General features: G+C 37.2%; 1 long non-coding RNA gene across 1 annotated transcript; it reads left to right on the forward strand.

Annotated features, from left to right (window-relative positions):
* The first annotated feature begins 7,275 nt into the window (after positions 1–7,275).
* On the forward strand, positions 7,276–11,938 carry LOC130592110 (uncharacterized). The gene is made up of 2 exons (XR_008970295.1): positions 7,276–7,560; positions 11,665–11,938. It is a non-coding gene; the product is annotated as an uncharacterized LOC130592110 (long non-coding RNA).
* Positions 11,939–21,659: the final 9,721 nt, after the last annotated feature.

A 21,659-nucleotide genomic window follows, 5' to 3' on the forward strand; every position in this document is an offset into this window, starting at 1 on the left:
TATTTGAATGATGGTAACATATATATTAAAAGTGCTTTAAGCATGTAAAAAAATTTAAAGCCCTATTTTTGTCAATTTATCTTAATAAATTTTTGTATATAAAATTCAATTCAATAGTAATAAGTTCAGCTTAGTATAAATGAGTTCAAACCTTAAAATTTTGTTAAGGTTCTAGCGAAAATAAGTTGTTTTCGGTAAATATAAGTTTAATTCATCAAAATTCAATTGACGCAAACAGATACTAAGTGTGATTTATATTTTCATCTATGATATTATTTAAACAATATGAGTTTATTTACTTCCTATACTAATAAACATAACATTTATTTGGTTAAACAGTTAAAAATAAAGAAATGTTCAAAAAATCGGATCGGACTGGATTGATTTGGACTTCAAAAAATTTGTCGGATTGGATAGGACCGGACTTACGAAATTATTGGATTGGACTCGGACTCAAAATTTCAAGTCCAATACTATAAGGACTGGGTTTGGATTTGACAAAGTCCAATCCAATCCAATCCAATCCATCCAATTTACACTCCTATTAATGATTATATTATTCTGCTTGTTTTTCTATCAGAAAGGTACGCATTCTTGGTGGAAAAAGTTACACAAACACGAAGTATATGTGGACCCCTACATACACAACCCAAATATTCCCCTCCTATTGTCTTCATAATTCTCCCCCTAATGGTCCCCCCCTTTCCCCCCAAATCTCCCCCATCCTATTGGTTGTGTATATGGGTACCACATACACTTAGTGTAAGTGTACCATCTCCCCATTGTTGGTATCTCCTTCTTCTGTTAGTTTAGTCAATTTTTTATTGCCTTTTTTAATTTGTTTTAAATTTCCTCTTAATGTTGATTAGCTTAGGAAATGCACCAAAGACAGCAGGTTATCCCTTCATCTTCCCCTTTTTGTTAGGCTATGTTTTGTTCACCTGAAATTTTCTGATCTGAACTTATCTGATCTGAACTTATTTTTTCTGATCTGATCTGATCTGAACTTATTTTTTCTGATCTGATCTGAACTTATTTTTTCCGATCTGATCTGATCTGATCTGAACTGATCTGATCTGATCTGATTTACAAGATCTTATCTTTTATAAAATATATTATTACTTTGTAATTCATTATTATGCAATACATTATAAGATTTTCTTTATAGTATTACTATTATTATCATTTTATTTCTATTACAACTTTTACACAACTTTTAACAACAATGATAATTATAATCATGATAATAATTATTAATACTCCCTCTGTATTTTTTTATCTTTCTCACTTAGAATCTTGATACTATTCACAATTAGAGAGAATCTTTTAGATTTTTCTCAATATATAAGAAAAAATAAAGTCATGTGGGATCTTGTTTGATTCATCTCAATAAGTACTTTATTAATATTTAATTATTATAATTTTTACTAATATGTAATGAAAGATATTTAATGTAGAATAAGAGCATTGGCAAACGTGCAAAGTCAAAGTAGGAAAGATAAAAAAATACAGAGGGAGTACTAAAAATAATTATATAACTCAAGTCATTAATTTATAAGAGCACTTATACAATGTTTCACACTTTTCCTTAAAAAAAATGTTTCACACTTGAGAAGTCGGCAGACTCAACTCTTTTTTTTCATATAAAATAAAATAAGATATACAAACAACTATGACTTGCGCATAAAAGAAATAAATAGCGTGCAACTTCAAATAGCTAGAGAGATTTTGAATTCGGTAGGAAGAGGTGTACCGAATCTAAATTTATGATTTGTATCTCACACTTAGCTTATTTTGAAATGTAATCCGAACTTAGTAGTTTCGTTGTCATGGATTTGAGCTATCATATTATATATATTTCTTATTTTTGCGTCAATCTTATGTTCTTAACACGTGGCTTTTTATTTTTTATTATTTAATAACAACAAAATAACTTAATATAATGATAACAATGACATTTATAATGGTAACAACAAGATTAATAATAATTACCAATATTAATAATTAATAAGTACAACAACAATAATAATCCTTTTGAACAAATGTACTAGTAAATAATAATACTTCCTTTGTATTTTTTTATCTTTCTCACTTAGAATCTTGACACTATTTACAATTAGAGGGAATCTTTTAGATATTTCTCAAAATATAAGAAAAAATATAGTCATGTGGGGTCTTGTTTGATTCGTCTCAATGAGTATTTTATTAATATTCAATTAGTATAAATTTTACTAATATGTAATGAAAGATATTTAATAATAATGAGTTTTTAAATATAAGCATGATCTGAACTGGTCTAATCTGGTCTGATCTGATCTGATCTGAACTTATTTTTTCTGATCTGATCTGATCTGAACTTATTTTTTCTGATCTTGTAATAGCCCTGTTTTTAAGAGCGTTTATTTAAAGGCTAATTATAATTATTAAGTTAATTATGTTTCGAAAATCTTATTTTTATTGAGTTGTGGAGTATGAATTTTATTTGTCATTCTTATCTTTGTTATACTAATTTTATGAAGTTGTTATTATATTATTTTATATATCGTGTTTAATGAGCAATTTATTGATTTGTATTTATCCGATTAGGAAACTAAAGTTGGTCCTCCTTTATAATCCTTTTAATATCCAATTTCGGAAACCCAAATATCCTGTTTCTTTTTCTAGTCGGTCGGTTAGATAACACCAAGCAAAACCCAATTTTCTTTCTCTCTCTTCCCGTGTAAAAAACCCGAAACCCCAATTAAACCCCCAAACCCCTTAATCTCTCTCTCGTCCGTTGCTCTCTGCCTCGCCGGAGTTGCGCCTCTCTTCCGCCGGCGTTCTTGAAGCTCGTCGGAGCTGCGCTGTTGTGCAGCGAATTACTTCTCTCGAATCTTCTTCGTTGTTCGTGCTCTGCTCGTGGTTTTCCAGCGAACGATTTGTTGCGGCGCGCTATTTCATCGATGAACAACCGCCAGAATGCTGCCGCTGGCGCTACGCTGCTGTTACTAAGCCTCGCCGGAGCGGTGCTGATGTGCACCGGAGCTTCGAAACTCCCCTTATCCCTCTGTTCTTCGCTGTTCTTGTGAGCAGAGGTACTAACCTCTTTTTACCTTTTTTTTTAAATAGGTTTGTTTAATTGAAGTTTATAATTTCCTTACTATGTTGATTATGTGAATAGTTATGTTGAACTAATGTTGTTTATTTAAATTAAAAACCCAAAGGGTATTGTGGATATGTTGTTATTGTGGTAGATTGGCAGTGGTGTTGTTGTGGTGTTATTGTTGCTTTGTTGTATTGTTATTGTTGTTGTTGGCTGCTGCTATTCGATGTTGCTGATGATTATCTTTGTTAGTTGTTATTGTTTTACACCTGTGTTGTGGATGCTCCTCTTGGTTGTGATGAACTCAAATTGGAGTAGCACCTTCACTTTACTAATAAACATAGTTGATGTGTTTTTGGTTGTGGTAAAGAATTATGATTAGAAGGTCTCAAGTTAGTTCAATAAAACTTACTAGTTTCACTTGATTAATGGGAAGCCTTACTCTAGTTATATTGATAGTAAGTTATACCATTAGATTAATGTTCTTAATCAGAAATTGTCATTTAGATTATTGAAATGGTTTATACTAAGAAAGTGAATTGGACTAATTCTGAAATGAGTTTTATTGAGTGATGGTTATTGTTATTCGTTAACATAATTGCGGTGAATGATGGGATTGGGTTATGGAGTTGAAACGTGATGATTTACTTATAACTAGAATGATTTTCTTATCAATTATGACTCTCAGAAGGCGATAATCACATGAAAGTCTATAGTAATGTGCATTCATGAGTAATTAGTTTAAAAGGGGTAGATAATATGATTAGAGAATTCATATGAAAATCTATATGGAAGAGTAGTGTTAGTATAGTGTTTAAGTGCACCAATTTAGTTAGTAAACTCACAAGAAGTCGAAGAAATGTAACCAATTACTATTGTTTATTTGAAGATTATTGGAGTTAGTTTACCTTGTTATGGATTAGAATCCTAAGGATGTGTTCAATAAATGATTTTAGTTTAATGAATAAAGATGGAATAATATGGTAAAGTTGTATTGTTTAATTGGTTCTCATAGAGCCAAGTTAATACTTGAGATTACTCAAGTATAAGTTTATGAATTACATTAATGTAGCCTGGTTATATGGTTGCATAATCTAATTGGAACAAGATAGGTTCGTTTTAGATGATTATGAATGTGGTGTTTAACCATGATTAATGATTGTAATTGGAGTACCCATTAGTTAAGAATACAATTGATTAATGGTTATCATCTAGAAGGATAATTGGGAGTGGACATACCTGATAACATGGCCCATAATTGATTAGGTCTAATCGACCTTTCTTTCATGAATCTTGAGTTGTGGAATCTTTGCTAACTCTCCTTAGTTAATTCTAAGAGAGAGACTTATTGTAATTGTTGATGGTATTTGATACAGTTATTACCATTAATGGATAAGAATTAATTGATAACCGGAAAGTATAAAAGCGTATAAACTATTTATAAGTAAGAATATGAGTTGTGTGTTTGTGAGTTGGTAACTTTCAGTTAGTTACATAACTATGGTGAACCTAAAATTCATAAGAAAGTACAATGACTTGTAATCATAGCTTCCTAGTGTGAAGTCTTCTAGTGTGGTTGGTTAGCAACAATTGCTTATAGGTACTAAAGCTAGTAGATAAGTTATATGAATTATCTGATTGAGTTATGAATGATACTCGAAAGGAAGCTAAAAGGGGAAAGTAGCCTCGTCTGAGTCGACGGATGAGGTGACATGAACAGTGCCCCATGGACTGTGAACCTTGGGGGCCACAGGGAAACCTGCCCATTGCTCTGTGGGCGATAATCGGGCGTATATCAGGTAATGTGAAACCTGTGGATGGCTGATGAAATCAACGGAAAAATGTACTCCGGACTAGTCGCGGTTATTGGCCAAAAGTAAAGCGAATGGTTGGGTGACGACCCCCACTGTCGGAGTGTAAGCTTTGTCTCCTCCGCCGCGTTCTCTTTCCCCCTGGTTGAAAAGAATGTCATCACAAAGTAGGAAAGTTATATCGATAAAGGATTCCCGATAAGGAATCGTATTGTGGTAAGTTGTTTCAATATTGAATTCCCGATAAGGAATCATATCAGGTAAGTAATGAATGTTTATTCAGTATATGAATACGAATATTGATAGTGGTTTCCTGATAAGGAGGCATATCTTGGTAGGTGATACAATGTTGGATTCCCGATAAGGAATCATTTGTTATGTGGATTCCGATAAGGAATCGTTATAGTGAAAGTTATGATATTTATTGCCGATAAGAGGTTGTTTATAGAATATAAGAAAGTGATTGATAGAGTATGAAACATAAGTTTGGATTTCTGATAAGAAAAATTAAGAAGTAAAGTATATTACTTATATCAAAGTTGGTGACCTCACATTCCTACTATGGAATCGTGGTAAGTTAAAAGGTTGATTAAATGAGAATATATGAAACGTATTATTGTTAGGGTCACCTCAGCGTGTTTGCTACTTATGATTAATGATGTATTATGAAATGTGGAACTAGGAATATAATATGTATGTTCAACAAGATTATTGCTGCTAAGAATGCTATGATGGATGTGATTGTTGAACTTATGTTGACTGCTGAGTTGTTTTCAAGTAAAAGCCACCAAAGCATGTGTTAAGTTTATTTACGGGTTTAGTACTCAGCTTTGCTGATGTGTGTACGTTGTTTTGTCATTTCTGTGGCCTGTCACTTGGTGGGTGGCAGTATTTATATGTTTCAGGTTGAAGCCGTGAGTTATTCTTTTGCAAGCTGAAGCGGATACGAGATGGTGCAGTATTATATTTGTTATTGAAGTGAGGACGCTCCACTTGTAATAGTTAAATCGTTTAATTGCTATAATGTATTTTTTCATTTGAACGTTAGCTAGTGCTCCTGATTCTCTGTTGGTTGTTACTCCGCGAAAGCGTTGAGGTTGTTGAACTTTGGGATTTGGAAATATCTTATAAATTGAATTTGCAAACAGGGTTAAATCATTTTTCGCTTTAGCGTTGTCCTATTTTCAAGGGAAACTCTATCGAATTTTCTGTAGATATTTATGGGAACAAAGTCTGAGAATCAGGGCGTAGTTGTAATAGTTAATTATTTGAATAGAGTTAGCAATTGAGTTCCATACTCTCCGATGTAGTTCGGTGAGTGTGATGGTAATAGTTCGGGTTATCTCGACTAGAGTCTCTTTCGCTGTGCTTAATCCTTTGTAAGCTGGTCGGGAAAATTCGGGCTGTTACAAGTGGTATCAGAGCTTGAGTAGTTTTTGGATACGCTGTGATCTTCATATCATAGTGTAAGGGTTGAAAATAGGTCTAATGGATTGACTAAACAGTTCGGTATAAATGAATTAAGTCGTTTGAGTGTTTGCGCTTATGCGTATACTAAATGGATGCATTTATATGCATATGTATTACGTGTGTGTATATTTGCTATGTGTAAAATGTTATCTTATTATGACTTGATTGTTTATGATATTATTTATTTCGAATGCGTATTTCGAGAAAACTTATATGGTTTGCTTAAGCAAATGAATTTCAAACGAGATCTCTGCAAATGAGATGATTGAATCCAATGCCAAAGTTTGCCCCTTTAGTTCTTTGCTCCTTGATATTGTGAGTCAAGTCGAAGTAGAGATTTTCTTTGCTCCTTGATTTCGCAAGTCGAGTTGAAGTAGAGAACCAAAAGATGATGGTAGAATGGAGGTTGGCCATTCACGTCTTGCGAGTTTGAGATTTTGATTTTCTGAAAATAACCATATGCAAGTTTCGAGGAAGAAACTTTAAATAAGGGTGGTAGTATGTAATAGCCCTGTTTTTAAGAGCGTTTATTTAAAGGCTAATTATAATTATTAAGTTAATTATGTTTCGAAAATCTTATTTTTATTGAGTTGTGGAGTATGAATTTTATTTGTCATTCTTATCTTTGTTATACTAATTTTATGAAGTTGTTATTATATTATTTTATATATGTGTTTAATGAGCAATTTATTGATTTGTATTTATCCGATTAGGAAACTAAGTTGGTCCTCCTTATAATCCTTTTAATATCCAATTTTGGAAATCCAAATCTCCTTTTTCCTTTTCTCTTCGGTCGGTTAGATAACACCAAAACCCAATTTTCTTTTCTCTCTTCCCGTGTAAAAACCCGAAACCCCAATTAAACCCCAAACCCCAAACCCCTTAATTCTCTCTCGTCGCTGCTCTCTGCCTCGCCGGAGTTGCGCCTCTCTTCCGCCGGGGTTCTTGAAGCTCGTCGGAGCCGCGCTGTTGTGCAGCGAATTACTTCTCTCGGTTCTTCTTCGTTGTTCGTGCTCTGCTCGTGGTTTTCCAGCGAACGATTTGTTGCGGCGCGCTATTTCATCGACGAACAACTGCCAGAATGCTGCCGCTGGCGTTGCGCTGCTGTTACTAAGCCTCGCCGGAGCGGCACTGATGTGCACCGGAGCTTCGAAACTCCCCTTATCCCTCTGTTCTTCGCTGTTCTTGTGAGCAGAGGTACTAACCTCTTTTTACCTTTTTTTTTTAAATAGGTTTGTTTAATTGAAGTTTATAATTTCCTTACTATGTTAATTATGTGAATAGTTATGTTGAACTAATGTTGTTTATTTAAATTAAAAACCCAAAGGGTATTGTGGATATGTTGTTATTGTGGTAGATTGGCAGTGGTGTTGTTGTGGTGTTATTGTTGCTTTGTTGTATTGTTATTGTTGTTGTTGGCTGCTGCTGTTCGATGTTGCTGATGATTATTTTTGTTAGTTGTTATTGTTTTACACCTGTGTTGTGGATGCTCCTCTTGGTTGTGATGAACTCAAATTGGAGTAGCACCTTCACTTTACTAATAAACATAGTTGATGTGTTGTTGGTTGTGGTAAAGAATTATGATTAGAAGGTCTCAAGTTAGTTCAATAAAACTTACTAGTTTCACTTGATTAATGGGAAGCCTTACTCTAGTTATATTGATAGTAAGTTATACCATTAGATTAATGTTCTTAATCAGAAATTGTCATTTAGATTATTGAAATGGTTTATACTAAGAAAGTGAATTGGACTAATTCTTGAAATGAGTTTTATTGAGTGATGGTTATTGTTATTCGTTAACATAATTGCGGTGAAATGATGGGATTGGGTTATGGAGTTGAAACGTGATGATTTACTTATAACTAGAATGATTTTCTTATCAATTATGACTCTCAGAAGGCGAGTAATCACATGAAAGTCTATAGTAATGTGCATTCATGAGTAATTAGTTTTGAAGAGGGGTAGATAATATGATTAGAGAATTCATATGAAAATCTATATGGAAGAGTAGTGTTAGTATAGTGTTTAAGTGCACCAATTTAGTTAGTAAACTCACAAGAAGTCGAAGAAATGTAACAAATTACTATTGTTTATTTGAAGATTATTGGAGTTAGTTTACCTTGTTATGGATTAGAATCCTAAGGATGTGTTCAATAAATGATTTTGTTGAACCCTAGTTTTGATAATGACAAAGAAACAAAGGAACAAACTAAGTAGTGAACTAATGAATTATTTAAGTGTATGGTGTCTAAGGTATCAATGCAAGGAACTGGGAGAATACAAAGTCAATGAAGAAGTCAAGAGAGGATTTCAAAGGCTAAGTAAAGAAGTTTCTATGTTGATACTGGAGCAAGCATTGGATCAAGAATAATAGAAGCTAGGCGTTTTATTTTCTAGTTCCAATGTAAAGGAACAAAGAAAGAATGGTAAGGAACTGTGGCAGAATATTTGAGAATGAAGCGTTTGTTCCTCTGTAAGGAACAAATCAGTGGCACTTAGCAAATATGTTAAAGGAACTGAACTAATATAAGGAACTAGACTTAGGCGTGTACTTAGTATAACGATTAAAAGTAATGGAGTAAGTCATGCCTAGATTATAGGAAATTAGTTATTTCTAATTTCAAAAGATAAAATCAGTTTTAAAAAGAAAATCTGTTTTGGAAAAGATTTTTTTTTTCGGAAAATAAGAAAATAAATATCCGGTTGTTAGAAAGATTTTATTTCAAAGATATTATTTTCTTAAAGATTAGAAATTCAGATTTAAAGATAAAAAGAGTTTATAAAAATGATTTTCGGATAATGCTAAGGAACTCCTATTATTTAGGAGTAATGGCTGCATTTTATCCACGTTCATTGTTAGTTCATGGGATCATGGGACATGATGTAAAACGTGTTCCTTAGGGGAAGGAACATCATGGGTAAATGGATTAAAACGTGTACTCTAACATTAATCCCACGTTCTTCATGATTAACACTATAAATATAGAAGTCTAGATAAGTTCCAAATTGTGTCTGACTAAGTAATTAAGTGAGTTTAACTTATTAAGTGTCAGTGCCTTCATTCTCTCATAATAGCCATTTGTTCTTTGCCTTCTTACTCTAATTCCACTAAGCTTATTTCGATCAATTGTATTTTGGTTTTTGGGGTAAGGGAACTTTGAGTGAAGTTCTGTAAGAGAAAGGCTTTGAGTGAAGCTTGTATGTGTGAGAAAACTTCGAGTGAAGTTGAGAGGAACTGCTGTTAAGGGAACAGTGGTTCAGGAACTTGAGTTTAGGAACTCAAGGTAGGGCTCGAGTTAGATTTAGGTTGTAACAGAGTTGTTTGGCCTAATTAGTGAAAGTGTTGAGTTTAAAATCCCTAGTGGTCGAGGTTGTTTCTTCTTGTTGGGCCCAAGAAGTTTTTCCTCGTAAAAATCCCTTGTGTTCCTTTAGCTTGTTTATTCGTTTAATTTTTAATTTCCGCAAAAAGTTACGTTTATTTCTACACCTACAATTCACCCCCCCTCTTGTAGTGTTCCTAGGGAAATAACAGATTTTAGTTTAATGAATAAAGATGGAATAATATGGTAAAGTTGTATTGTTTAATTGGTTCTCATAGAGCCAAGTTAATACTTGAGATTACTCAAGTATAAGTTTATGAATTACATCAATGTAGCCTCGGTTATATGGTTGCATAATCTAATTGGAACAAGATAGGTTCGTTTTAGATGATTATGAATGTGGTGTTTAACCATGATTAATGATCTGTAATTGGAGTACCCATTAGTTAAGAATACAATTGATTAATGGTTATCATCTAGAAGGATAATTGGGAGTGGACATACGTGATAACATGGCCCATAATTGATTAGGTCTAATCGACCTTTCTTTCATGAATCTCGAGTTGTGGAATCTTTGATAACTCTCCTTAGTTAATTCTAAGAGAGAGACTTATTGTAATTGTTGATGGTATTTGATAACAGTTATTACCATTAATGAGATAAGAATTAATTGATAACCGGAAAGTATAAAAGCGTATAAACTATTTATAAGTAAGAATATGAGTTGTGTGTTTATGAGTTGGTAACTTTCAGTTAGTTACATAACTATGGTGAACCTAAAATTCGTAAGAAAGTACAATGACTTGTAATCATAGCTTCCTAGTGTGAAGTCTTCTAGTGTGGTTGGTTATGCAACAATTGCTTATAGGTACTAAAGCTAGTAGATAAGTTATATGAATTATCTGATTGAGTTATGAATGATACTCGAAAGGAAGCTAAAAGGGGAAAGTAGCCTCGTCTGAGTCGACGGATGAGGTGACATGAACAGTGCCCCATGGACTGTGAACCTTGGGGCCCACAGGGAAACCTGCCCATTGCTCTGTGGGGCGATAATCGGGCGTATACCAGGTAATGTGAAACCTGTGGATGGCTGATGAAATTAGCGGAAAAATGTACTCCGGACTAGTCGCGGTTATTGGCCAAAAGTAAAGCGAATGGTTGGGTGACGACCCCCACTGTCGGAGCGTAAGCTTTGTCTCCTCCGCCGCGTTCTCTTTCCCCCTGGTTGAAAAGAATGTCATCGCAAAGTAGGAAAGTTATATCGATAAGGGATTCCCGATAAGGAATCGTATTGTGGTAAGTTGTTTCGATATTGAATTCCCGATAAGGAATCATATCAGGTAAGTAATGAATGTTTATTTAGTATATGAATACGAATATTGATAGTGGTTTCCTGATAAGGAGGCATATCTTGGTAGGTGATACCAATGTTGGATTCCCGATAAGGAATCATATCTTGTTATGTGGATTTCCGATAAGGAATCGTTATAGTGAAAGTTATGATATTTATTGCCCGATAAGAGGTTGTTTATATAATATAAGAAAGTGATTGATAGAGTATGAAAACATAAGTTTGGATTTCTGATAAGAAATCAATTAAAGGAAGTAAAGATATTACTTATATCAAAGTTGGTGACCTCACATTCCTACTATGGAATCGTGGTAAGTTAAAAGGTTGATTAAATGAGAATATATGAAACGTATCATTGTTAGGGGTCACCTCAGCGTGTTTGCTACTATATGATTAATGATGTATTATGAAATGTGGAACTAGGAATATAATATGTATGTTCAACAAGATTATTGCTGCTAAGAATGCTATGATGGATGTGATTGTTGAACTTATGTTGACTGCTGAGTTGTTTTCAAGTAAAAGCCACCAAAACATGTGTTAAGTTTATTTACGGGTTTAGTACTCAGCTTTGCTGATGTGTGTACGTTGTTTTGTCATTTCTGTGGCCTGTCACTTGGTGGGTGGCAGTATCTTATATGTTTCAGGTTGAAGCCGTGAGTTATTCTTTTGCAAGCTGAAGCGGATACGAGATGGTGCAGTATTATATTTGTTATTGAAGTGAGGACGCTCCACTTGTAATAGTTAAATCGTTTATTTTCTATAATGTATTTTCTTCATTTAAGAACTGTTAGCTAGTGCTCCTGATTCTCTGTTGGTTGTTACTCCGCGAAAGCGTTGAGGTTGTTGAACTTTGGGATTTGGAAATATCTTATAAATTGAATTTGCAAATAGGGTTAAATCATTTTTTGCTTTAGTGTTGTCCTATATTCAAAGGAAACTCTATCGAATTTTCTGTAGATATCTATGGGAACAAAGTCTGAGAATCAGGGCGTAGTTGTAATAGTTAATTATTTGAATAGAGTTAGCAATTGAGTTCCATACTCTCCGATGTAGTTCGGTGAGTGTGATGGTAATAGTTCGAGTTATCTCGACTAGAGTCTCTTTCGCTGTGCTTAATCCTTTGTAAGCTGGTCGGGAAAATTCGGGTTGTTACAGATCTGATCTGATCTGATCTGATCTGATCTGATTAGATCTAAAATAAGCAAAAATAAGGTGAACTGAACATAGCCTTAGTTTGCATGCGTATACCAATGTATTCCTACTGCCACAAGTTTTCTAGCCATCGTTTTCATCCTTGCACCCTTCTCTTTTTACAATAGTCATCTAAAAAATGAAACCTCAACCACTAGTTTGTCCACCTAGACATGCACTTTTTGCTTTTTTTTTTCAATCATGGTATTATATCTTTTATAATTTGATATTCCTTTTTCATATCTTTTTTTTTCTGGCAAGATAAAAATTTATTTTTGTATGATTTCAGCTTTCCTCATTTTTTTTTATTAAAGCAAGTTTCTTAAGTTTCTATTTTCTTTTTATTTTTTAAAATTATGATTTTTTGTGAAGCTTTACTATTTTCTATCATATATACTTAGTATTTTATAATTTTTTAAGCGTTTTGTTTTCAATTTTTTTTATTATGTTTTATGTTTAGTTAATTTTCTTTAAGATTCATTAAATTAGTTAATATTTTGAGAAAATGTTAAAAGTCTTTTCTGTATTAATTGGTCTTTTGGGTTAAAAATTTTCATTCCTCATCTGTTAGAAAATTTATATTCCTTCAAAAAAATCTTTCGAATTACATCTTTTTTTGCTTACAATTTTTAAATAAATGATTTTTGATTTCTTTTTTTCAAATTAGTTTCTTTTGTATTTTTTTGAAAAAATTAGGTAAAAAAATATTGTTTTTTTGTGCAAATCAGCCACAAGGGCGGTACATAGATAGGGGGAACGGGAATGGTGAGAATGAATCTCGCATCTTAACCTTTGGTGCCATCACACTACAAAACAATTCTCATAAAAATATCTTTATAAATTTTCTATGTAACTTTTTCATACATTATTTATTTTTGTCATATATATTTTTAGACATTAATTTTTTTCGTTGATAATATTTTGAAATACATAATTTGTTACAAATTTTTTGTGTGGCCTAAAATTTTTGGTGTTTAATTTATTTATAACTTTGACGATGTGTTTTCATAGCTAATGTTTTTCCCTGAATTGCTTTTTTTTTATCAAAATTACTTTTTTAATCGAAACATTTTTTTAAGTGAAATGCATTAATAGAAAGTAGTTAGTGGTCACACTTTTTTAGAAATTAAACATTGTGTTTACTTTTTTATTTAGGAAAAAGCACACAATAAAATTTGTTTGCAAAGATAAGCAAACAAGAATAATGTAGCTTAATTTATGTACTAGTTTGTTGGACACATACAAACCATAACAAGTACAATTAATTGTTTCTTCTTCTTCAATACAAAAAAAAATCTCAAGTGAAATTTTCTTCGAAAAAGAAAATTAATTTTGGAACTCTTTTTTTCCAGATTTTTTCAAATTTTTTTTTATTGTCCAGATTTTTTTAAAGATATTATTTAATGAAAATAGTAATTTACAATAATATTTTGTCAAATTTTGAGAAGGTTTCAGGCCTTTAAGCCAACAAAAGTAAGACTGAGCTATATCATACAAATATGCCTGGTGAGGAATTTCAGGAGGTTTGTGCTAAATTTGGTTTTGCAAAAGGCTCTTGGCCTTTCAGATATCTGGAGGCACCTATATGCAACAAACCTATCAAAGCAAAGGACTGTCAGCAACTTATTCAGAAGATGACTGCTAGGATTCAAACCTGACAGTCAAGGCATCTCTCTTTTGCTGCTAGACTTCAGCTGATGAATTCTGTTTTCATGAGCATATGCACTTATTGGATGCAAATAATTATCCTCCCTTCCTCGGTTATTAAAGAGCTTAACAAAATTTGCATGAAATTTCTCTCGGAAGGCAGGTTAAGTGGAGCTAAAAATGGCTATGTCAACTAGGAAAAAGTCTGGACTCCTAAAACATTTGGAGGGATGGGTGTGAGAGACTTGGCTCTTTGGAATTATCTAGTAGTTGGCAAGATAGTGTAGCAAATTTGTCATAAAAAAGACACACTTTGGGTAAAATAGGTCCATGAGGTTTACTTAAAGGACCAGCAATGGTGGCAACAAATCAACAGGAACTATTTCTTCCACCTATGCAAGCTGGATATAGAAGCATATGTGTAAAACGAAGGAGGTCCTAAAAGCTCTTAATGTGGATGATTGGTGGCCACAAAACAACATGAACTATTCCATTAGCAGAGCGAGCTTACAAATCTATCATAAACCATGGTGGGAAAGTGGCTTGGGGATCTGTGATTTGGGATAGCAGCTGCTAGCCTACATAGGTTCATATGATGGTTGATTATTTTGGAGAGACTTTGAGTCAAGGAGAGAATATACAAGGATGGAGTGTGTGATAATGACAAATGTGAGTTGTGTAAGACTGAACGTGACACTCACACTCATGTCTTCTTTAACTGTTCTGTATGGATATAACCCAAGTATATTAGCGGCCATAGAAGTCCAGGCCGCGAATAAGATAATGGACGCGAGTGTGGTAAAACCATTAGAAGCACCATTCGAGTCAGTTCGTCCCCTAGGACCGACAGTGTTGGCGGACGCCTAACAAGACAAAAGAAAGGGAATCTTCCCACCTGTCAAATGCATCATAGCCCTACACGTGTCAAAGGATTATACACCCTGTCAGAGGAATAGTACTTCTATAAATACCCCAATGGTACTATTCTGCAGGTACATTCTCTTTCATACTGATAATAGCTTATATCTCTCTCTCTAGTTTCTCTCTCTATAATCTTTGTGGGACCAATTACTGACTTGAGCGTCGGAGGGGGTTTCCTCAAAACCACCCCGAGGGTAGTTTACGTTTGCATCTTGTGCAGTTCCCAGCAAGGATGTGACCTCTCGCATTTTGGCGGACTCACTCGAGGACGCTAACCGTTTCCAACCGAAACCATTTGGCGCTAGAAGGAGGGGCCTCCCAACCTTAACAAGGAAACAGTCATGGGTGACGTGAACAATGCTAATCAAGGTCCCAAAGACAAAGATGTCGGTCAGACCTCATCGCAGCCAGTCATCACTGGGGCGATAGGAAATCCACAGTTCAACTACCAATCTCCTGAAGGACAAACTCCAAACAGCAATGTACCTCTCAATTTGGCTCAATTGAGTCAATTTTCTCCTGAACAGCTACAAACTGTAGCGTCCTTCATCCAAATGCTAACTGCCAATCCCCAACAGAGCACACCCAATCAACCAGCTGGCGGGACCCGTAAGCGACCACTGGCTGGGGCCGGTAGGAACGCTGACGGCACCCCTCTTCGGAAGATGCGGTCCTTGAATCCTAGCGGGCGAGAGTTGGAGAAAAGGATTGATCAGTCAGACTATGAGGAAGACATACTGGAAACAGAAGAATTGTACCATTCGGAGGAAGAGGCCCAAGGTTGCTCCCGTCGTGAGTACAGTGCCTCAGGCGCTAGTAACTATTCGACGGGGGGTCACCTACTCATCAAGCCTAAGCTTTCTCCTTTTACCATGGATATACTGAATCATCCAATGACAAGAATCAAAATGCCAACCTCCAAGTATGATGGCACTTCAGAGCCAGATGATCATGTGGCCGCTTACGAGGGCCACATGTTCCTTTACACTGACTTGGACGCTATATGGTGCAAGGTCTTCCCATCTACATTGACAGGCATAGCCCAGACATGGTTCAAAAGTCTCAAACCAGGTAGCATTTCTAGTTTATCCCAGCTGTCGTCCACATTCAGCACTCATTTTGTTAGTAACAGACGTCGCGAGCGTACTACGGGAGAACTGCTATCGGTCAAGCAGGGGGCCAATGAGAGTTTAAGGGATTATATTGGCCGTTTTAATGTTGAAGCCGTCTCAATCCCGCGATTACAGCAAGATGTAGCGGTGCTGGCCCTGATGACCGGACTCAAGGAGGGGTCGCCATTTCGGAATTACCTGGGCCGTAAGTCTTACACCACTCTGGGTCCCGTCCTAGGTAAAGCCAATGATTATATCAGGGGGGAGGAGTTTGACAAAGCTGTGGGCAACCGCGAATCCGAGAAGAAGGAGGATAAGCAGAAAAAAGATAGGAGCCGTAAAGCTGATCGAGGCTGAGATGATAGGAGGCAAGAATCACACATGGTAAAAAGAGGAGATGATCGAGAAAGGGAAAATGAGAGGTATGACCGCGATCGTAGGGACCGTGAGAGGAACGGTCGAGAAGGGAGTGAACACAAGGACAGATTTGATGCATACACTCAGCTCACTACTTCAAGAAGTCAAATTTTTCTGAAAAATAAGGATAGCGACAAATGGCAGCGTCCTAAGCCCATGTTTCACAAAAACCGTGATAAGAGCAAATGGTGTGATTTCCATGGGGACCACAGTCATGTCACAGAGGCTTGTCGTCATTTAAAAGATAACCTAGAGGATCTGATAAGAAGAGGGTATTTCAGCCAATATAAGGCTCAGACGAAGGAAGGAGATATGGTAAAGCCCGCCAACAAGAGCGTCCAATCAAGGATCAGCGAAATTCAAGTCATTAGTGGCGGACCTATCCATGGAGGTAGTGTGAACGGAGCTAAGGCCAGTATGAAAGAATTCAGGCACCAGGTCAATTTCAATGAGAGCATGAAATGGAGACGACCGCCAGCCATGCCGGCAATGACTTTTACACTGAAGGATGCGGAGCATGTGGTTTTCCCTCATGACGACCCGTTGGTGGTCACTTTAAAAATTTCAAACTGTCTGGTTCATAGAATCCTGGTAGATGGTGGGAGCTCAGCTAACATCCTATACCTCTCAACGTTCGAAAAATTGATGATAGGACGAGAATACTTAAAGCCTGTCCGATATCCTGTAATTGGGTTCACCGGGGCGTCTGTAACTCCGGAAGGTTTGGTGAGCCTCCCGGTCCGGATTGGAGACGGCAATGAAGTCCGAGATGTTATGACTGAATTTCTGGTGGTCGATGTCCCTGGGGCCTACAATGCCATAGTGGGGCGTCCTCTAATACATGATGTCCAAGGTATCTCTCACTTATACCTGACAATGTGTACGTCACCAATGAAGGGACGACAGCTAAGCTGAGGGGGAACCAGGAGGCAGCAAATCATGCTATTTGACAACCTAAACAGCCAGCAGGAGGATGCCAGTGAGAAGAAAACCACCAGGAAGAAAGCAAGGAGCTCAGAGAAGAGCCGCGATGAATGAGCAAGAAGAGAAAGAATCAGAGAAAGATAAGGAAGAGATGATGGAAATATCAATGGAGGAGTTAGAGGCCAGGCCAGAGGATACGCCAAGGCCAAAGCCTGATGGGGAAACTCAGCAAGAAATGCTGGCGGAAGATCCACCAGGACGTAGCTGGAGATATGATCCAGAGGTTAGGATCAATTTGGTGGCTCTCCGGAAAATGCAGATGTCTTCGCGTTCTCTGCAGAGAATGCCAGGGATAGACCCTTCTGTATGTCCATCGCTTAAATGTGGACAGTACCATCCGTCCTATCAAGCAGAAGAAGAGAAATTTTTCGGCCGAAAAGAATAAGGCCATAAAAGAAGAGGTGGAAAATTGTTGGCGGCAGGATTCATCGAGCCATGTGACTACCCAGAATGGCTTGGCTAATGTCGTATGGTAAAGAAAGCTAACGGCCAATGGAGAATGTGTGTGACTTCACATCTCAATAGGGCCTGCCCAAAGATGCTATCCTTGCCTAGGATAGACCAGTTAGTAGACTCTACTAGCGGTCATGCTCTGCTAGCTTTTATGGATGCATTCTCAGGATATCATCAAATCAGCTACTCGAAGCAGATAGAAAGAAGACGCATTTATAACAGACTGTGGAGTTTACAATTATAAGGCGATGCCTTTTGGGCTTCGTAATGCCGGAGCCACTTACAGAAGTTGTGGATAAAGTGTTTGCGGATCAACGAGGCAGAAACATAGAAGCTTATGTTGACGACTCCATTGTCAAAAGAAATCTGACCGCGAACACCTAGAAGATTCGCTGAAACGTTCAGAACGTAAGAAGTACCAGATGAAGCTTCAACCAAAAATGTGTGTTTGGAGTAAAGGCAGGGAAATTTTTGGTTTTCTGGTCAGCAAAAGAGGAATAGACGCGAACCCGGAAAAAATCCAGGCAATCATGACCTTGCCAGAACCTAAGGGGGTGAAAGATATCCAGAGGTTAACTGGAAGAATGGCGTCCCTCACTCGATTTATCTCCAAGTCAGCCGACAGAGCCTTACCTTTCTTCACTTTGTTAAGGGGAAACAAAAAGTTCGAGTGGGGGGAAGAGCAGAGCAAGCCTTCGCGGCCGTAAAGGAGCATTTGAAAAAATTACCAACCATCACAAGACCTGAGACAGGAGATATACTGCAGTTATATGTTTCAGCGTCGCCAAAGACGGTCGCGGCCGTAATATTGGTAGAAAAAGAGAAAAGGCAATGCCCCATATACTTCATCAGCCACATCCTTAACGGCCCAGAAAGTTGTTATCAGCTGGTGGAGAAAATGGCCTTGGCAGTCATCATAGCAGCCAGGAAACTCAGGCCATACTTTGATTGCCATCCCATTCAGGTGCTCACAAATCAACCGTTGGAAAAGGCTCTTCAGAAAATGGATAGCTCGGCGTTTCTGAAATGGGCCGTAGGAATTATCTGAATATGACATACAATACAAGCCTAGAACTGCCATCAAAGCTCAAGCCTTGGCAGATTTCATGGTAGAAGCTTCATATGAAGAAGAAGAAGTAGAGCAAAAAGAAAGTTGGCTATTGGAGGTAGATGGATCCGCCGCCGATAGCGGATCAGGAGCGGATAGTATGACAAGTCCGGAAGGAACAGTTTCCAGTACGCTATCAGTTTGGTTTCCCGCATCAATAACGAAGCAGAATATGAGGCAGCCATAGCTGGGCTGAGAATGTGCTTGGCAGCTGGTGCTAAGCAGGTGCTCTTAAAAACAGACTCGCAGTTGGTTAGCGGCCAGCTAAAAGGAGATTTTGAAGTCAGAGGAGCAAATATGGTGAAGTATGTGGAAAAAGCTAAAGAGTTGATAGCTCAGCTTCAACATTTTGAGGTACAAGCAATACCGCGAGCGGAGAACGCGAAAGTAGACGCTCTTTCCAAGCTTGCCAGCTCCAATTCATTTAGCGTCGAAAGAACAGTCACTATAGATATGCAGAAAGAAAAAAGCATTTCAGAGCAAATTGTGACCGTTAACACGGTAAATCAACAGGGAGAGTGGTTCAGCGAATTGGTAGCGTACAAGCTGACAGGGGTACTCCCAAATAATCCCTTCGCCGCAAAGAAATTGAGACGACAAGCCAATTGGTACATCATATATCGGGATGAGCTGTACAGAAAGTTGTTCAGTCTGCCTCTACTAAAATGCGCAACAGCATGGGAGTCGAAGAAAATACTTGAAGAAATACACGAGGGTATATGCGGAAATCATATTGGCGGAAAAGCTCTAGCGTTAAAGGCGCTAAGGGCTGGGTTCTATTGGCCAACTATGCTTGCGGATGCCCAGAGTTACGTAAAGAAATGTGATAATTGCCAAAGGTATGCTCCGTCATCAATAGACCAGCTAATGATTTGCAGCCCATACTGTGTCCCATCCCGTTTGCACAATGGGGGATGGATATCCTAGGGCCGTTTACAAAAGCAACTGGAGGGAGGAAGTTCTTAATAGTAGGCATAGATTACTTCACAAAGTGGATAGAAGCAGAGCCGACAGCTCAAATTAAAGCCCACCAAGTTAAGAGGTTCATTTGGCAGAATATAATGACAGGTTTGGGATCCCTATGGCTATTGTTTTCGACCATGGCGTTCAGTTCGATGTCGTCCAATACAAGCTTTCCTGGAGAAATAGGTCAAGTTCGCGTACTCAGCTGTGTTGCCACCCCAAAGCAATGGCCAAGCAGAGGCCGCGAACAAGCAAATTCTGAACGCCCTAAGAAGAAGCTGGATGATTCAAGGGAAAATGGGCAGATATGGTCCTGCCGTTCTTTGGTCAAAGAACAACAGAAAAAGAGGCGACAGGGGAAAATCCTTTTAAACTTGCTTTTGGAGCAGAAGCAGTGTTACCGGTCGAGGTGGGTCTGCCCTCATACCGAGTGAAATATCAGAATCTGGGCGCGAATGAACAAGCTCTCAGGGAAAGTCTGGATTTCCTACCCGAATAAGGCTCATGGCGGAATGAAGGCAGCTGCTTATAAGACAGAATAGTAGAGCCTACAACAAGAGAGTCTGGGAAAGGCAACTAGACGTCAATGATCTCGTCCTCAGGAGAACAGCCGCCACCGGTAAAGCACATGCTGAAGGGAAGCTAACTACAAACTGGGAAGGCCCGTATATCATCGCTCAGAAGATAAGCCCCGGTTCTTTTATCCTTAAAGATATGGACGGGAAAGAACTTAAGAATTGCTGGAATGCTGATGTTCTCAAAAAGTACTATGTGTAGGAAATGAGTGTAATGGGCCAAGAGCCTTTGATTGAATTACATAAATAATATGACCTACACTAGCGTTCTGATAAATTCTCTTGTTTATTATTGTACCATATTTTAGCTAGCGTCCACATATATAAAAAAAAAAAAGAAGCTAAAAGCATTCGCGTTATTGCAGGTTAAGTGCATTAACGGTCATATGACAGACCTAGCACATCAATTAAAGCCATATAACAGGCTAAGTGCATTAACGGTCATATGACAGACCTAGCACATCAATTAAAGCCATATAACAGGCTAAGTGCATTAACGGTCATATGACAGACCTAGCACATCAATTAAAGCCATATAACAGGCTAAGTGCATTAACGGTCATATGACAGACCTAGCACATAATAAAGCCATATAACAGGCTAAGTGCATTAACGGTCATATGACAGACCTAGCACATTAATTAAAGCCATATAACAGGCTAAATGCATTAACGGTCATATGACAGACCTAGCACATCAATTAAAGCCATATAACAGGTTAAGTGCGTCAGCGGTCACATGACAGACCCAATACATACTTTGAAGCCATAAAGCAGGTAAAATAAAGTACACGTTGAACAAAGGTAAATGGCAAATCATACAAGCATATGGACGATAGTACAACAAGCAACCAGATTAAGAAGAGTACTTTCCATTGAATAAAAGCTATTGGCTTGGCGGCCAACTACAAAAAGAAGATATTGGCGGCCAATATGAAAAAAGGCTTTTAGTCAGAAGCAAAAGTACTTAGAAAAAATTAACAAAACTGTTCAAGAACGCCAACAAGGGCAAATTACAATATTATAACTTTGAGTATTACAAAATAAAATGCAAAAGCTAAAAGCTATTTGAAGAGCAGGAAGAGCTAATAGATGGCCGCCAAAAGCTTCAAGAGGGAGGCGCCGCAAGCTCACGGGGATCCACATCCGCGATGGCATCTTCGTCAGCAAAATTCGGATCCCCCTCGAAAGGCGACAGATGCTGGCCGACAGCATGAGCATCTTCAATAACGTTCCAGTCAAAACCTGGGAC

This window comes from Beta vulgaris, chromosome 1 (assembly GCF_026745355.1).
Source record: "Beta vulgaris subsp. vulgaris cultivar EL10 chromosome 1, EL10.2, whole genome shotgun sequence".
In the NCBI taxonomy this organism is placed as follows: Eukaryota; Viridiplantae; Streptophyta; class Magnoliopsida; order Caryophyllales; family Amaranthaceae; genus Beta; species Beta vulgaris.